The sequence below is a fragment of the Cydia pomonella genome, chromosome 15 (genome assembly GCF_033807575.1).
Source record: "Cydia pomonella isolate Wapato2018A chromosome 15, ilCydPomo1, whole genome shotgun sequence".
Classification (NCBI taxonomy): Eukaryota; Metazoa; Arthropoda; class Insecta; order Lepidoptera; family Tortricidae; genus Cydia; species Cydia pomonella.
Genome location: NC_084717.1, coordinates 7,946,084 through 7,949,370, shown reverse-complemented (window position 1 = coordinate 7,949,370; position 3,287 = coordinate 7,946,084). Strand labels below are relative to the sequence as shown.

The window sequence follows — 3,287 nt, the reverse complement described above, 5'->3', positions numbered from 1 at the left end:
CCGCGAAACGAAACAATAAGGGCAGCGATCTTTGTTTTTGTTTTTTCTCCGGGGCAATCAGTGGCTGAATAGCGGTATGTTATATAATGGCCGGTCAGATGTATGTTGGTCACCATATTGCTTTTTGTTGGACGGCTTCGTGTTCATTTGAGACGAATGCAGCTTAGTTAAAGGAATCAACAAACGAACCGTCTTAATTAAGTACCTAATGGAAGTTTAACGTTAACCGTTATTTTTATACCTACCTACATTAGATATATTTTATGACGTATCGGTTGGGGTTACGGAGTACAGAGTGTGAGTCATCTGAAGCCGTTTTCCATGGGATATATACGTATAACCTACCTAATAAAATAGTAGTCGGTATCTACCTCTCGGATACATGTCGATTTCTGCAATGTTGATTGCTTTGACAATAAATTGCTTTGTGATTAAACGTACTCTAACAGATCATTTGAGTAGGCGGGCTGTAAAAGCATTGTATAAGCCATCATTGATCATCATTATATCAGCTTAAAAACTTCCACTGTAGGACAAACGCCTACCCAAGGTTCCACAACGAACCATATGCTAACCTAAATGTTAGCAGACTTCGCTGTTTTCGGTACATCACCACCATTAGAGAGAACTTATAAGACCCAGTGGCTCTCGGTTCCACGAACAAATGGGTGGAATGGGCCCATAAACATTTGTACAGTCAGCATTCAAAATAAGGTATATTACGCGTCTAAAATATCTATTCTCTAAAATCACAACGAAAAGATACAACTCTAAACTCTAAAATCACAACGATAAGTGTGTAAAAAATATACAGACACAAAAAAATTGCCATATCACATTTTTTGCCACTTTGATCTCAGGAATGCGTGGTTAAAATTTGTCGGGTTATATGTGCCCACGGTGTATATATTATGTAGAATAATGAGTCTGTGACAGATACCTTAGAATGTGAACTTTTGGAGCGTTGCTTCATCCGCTACTATTGATGCTGACTGTTCTGCCGCTTAATTCTGGCAACCCTCCGACCCAGTTCTTTTACAAGTAATTACAAGTTACAAGATTTACAGTGACATGAAAAATACATAGCAACAGAGATGTAGGTATAGTCTGCACGGTTACAACGTCTTAATATCCCAAAATAACCTAGATATACGAGGCTAGACAAAGTCACTCCCGGTTTGCACTCAATCATCTATTAAATATTTAATTTGATAAGATGTTTCAAACAAGATTTGTAACGTCGCCTGCTGGGTCTGCTGCGTCGAGCTATTAACCCAGTTGTTACTACCGACCTTTATAACGCCACCAACTAAGCGTTAGATCTACCCGCAATATTTATGGCTTTGACGTAGCATAAACAAATATCAAGTTTAATTGTAGTACTTACAAAGGGTACTTCAACAAATCGCATTGTTATTTGACACAGTGTTGATTGTGGTTTTAAGTCCAGACGTGTTTTAAAATAACCTAAGTAATTTCTTTGAAACATGCCCTCGAAAAGGTAAGTTTTTTTTATTGAATTTGTTGATAGTGTAGCCTTATCATGATGTTTTACAGAGGACTGATACGATTGTATAATTTTAATAAAAAATAGTTTATATTATCGCTTTCTTTGCGGTTTTTTTTTTCAATTAAAAAATTGTGGCGTTATAACGCCCGGTAGTAAAATACACGTCTATTTATTATGACTACTATGTTTATAGGCCACTGAAGAAAAAGGCTTTAAGCCTTAACGAAATAATTGACAACCTACACCATTTAGATTCTGATGATGATTTGCCAAATGAAATCACTATTTTTCCACCGGAAAATCCGAATACTGAAGTAACTGATGAAGATTCGGGTGATGAAGAATTTCTGTCATTACATAATCTTCCAGGTTTGTTTTTACTTCAACTTTGTACGTTATTTTTCACTATGGAGAATATATATTTGACATCATTTGAATCGTTTTAGGATCTCAGCTAAGGGCTCCCGCGGAGGCTATATATAGCTCATATTCGGAAAATGAGGATTCGGAAGACGATTTATCTTTGTCGACTTTAGCCAAAAAAATGCGTACTACTACCGAAAATTCACATGAAAATGAGAACGAACCTTCAGTTTCCAATCCTAGAATTAGTTCTACGCGTTTACCTAGTGTACTAAAATCTCAACAGTACAAGTGGGTCAACCAGGATAACCCGAGGGAACGTAGACAGTGGCAAGACCGGGAAGAGCCGAAAAATCGTCAATCTCCTATGTATTACTATGAGTGTATGATGAATGATGAGATAATTGAGCTGTTGGTATATTATACAAATTTGTACGTGAGCCAGAAAAATGCCGTCGGTAATGTAACTATTTCAGAAATGAAGTGTTTTTTGGGAATACTTTTATACAGTGGTTACGTTTCGGTACCACGTCGATATATGTTTTGTTCTGATACTCACTTTGACATTGTGTATAATGACCCGAAGACGTGTTTTGTGGCCTATCATACTAGTGTTTAATTTATAGGCAATTATACAAATGTTTAACAATGTTAGTGTGTTTTTATTTGAATCCAGAATATATTTATGTTACTACTGGCTGGTTGCCACCGATTTTACTACCGGGCGTTATAACGCCACTCGTTTTCCAGCTTTTCCAGGCGATCAATATTTTTTATTTTATTTTTCCTATAACATTACTTCATTATAGAACATCATATTTAAAAATCAAAGCAATCCGACTCTTTAAAAAGTTTCAGTAATAACTGGGTTAATGTAACTTGATAACAACGTAGCGTCAGCAGATTATGGAAATTGAGTAGACAATTAATAATGAATAAATGATGTAAGAGTGCTATGTATTTTTATGTATTAATGTAATAGGTACACATATGTATATTACAATTTATGAAGTTTTCAAATGCACCGCCTACAATCTTTTCTGCTTTGCCCTAAGGCTGACTGCCTGGTTGTTTGCCTTTTGTACATTAAGTTTTTCTTTTATGTAATAAATAAATTACTTTACTGCAAGTAATTTTATTCGTTCAAAAAAATAATACGCATCTTTGGTAACACGGAACGAATTAGGTAGGTACTAATGTAGGTGTACTTTTATTTATTATTGTGTACAAAATAAATACGCGTCAGTTATTTTTATAATATATTTCTAGGTATTATAGTGCCTACACTCACCTATGATTTCATTAAAAATACTATCAAATGTTCTATAGATAGATAAATAAATTTGTATAAGATATAAGATTTGATAATACAATTTACGGGATCGTAGGTTTAGTAGGTACCAGAACGTTGGCC

The 3,287-nt window shown here is 35.0% G+C and overlaps 1 long non-coding RNA gene across 1 annotated transcript; it reads left to right on the top strand.

Annotated features, from left to right (window-relative positions):
* Window positions 1-1,275: 1,275 nt before the first annotated feature.
* On the top strand, window positions 1,276-2,524 carry LOC133525921 (uncharacterized). The gene is made up of 2 exons (XR_009800650.1): window positions 1,276-1,879; window positions 1,957-2,524. It is a non-coding gene; the product is annotated as an uncharacterized LOC133525921 (long non-coding RNA).
* The last annotated feature ends 763 nt before the right edge of the window (window positions 2,525-3,287 follow it).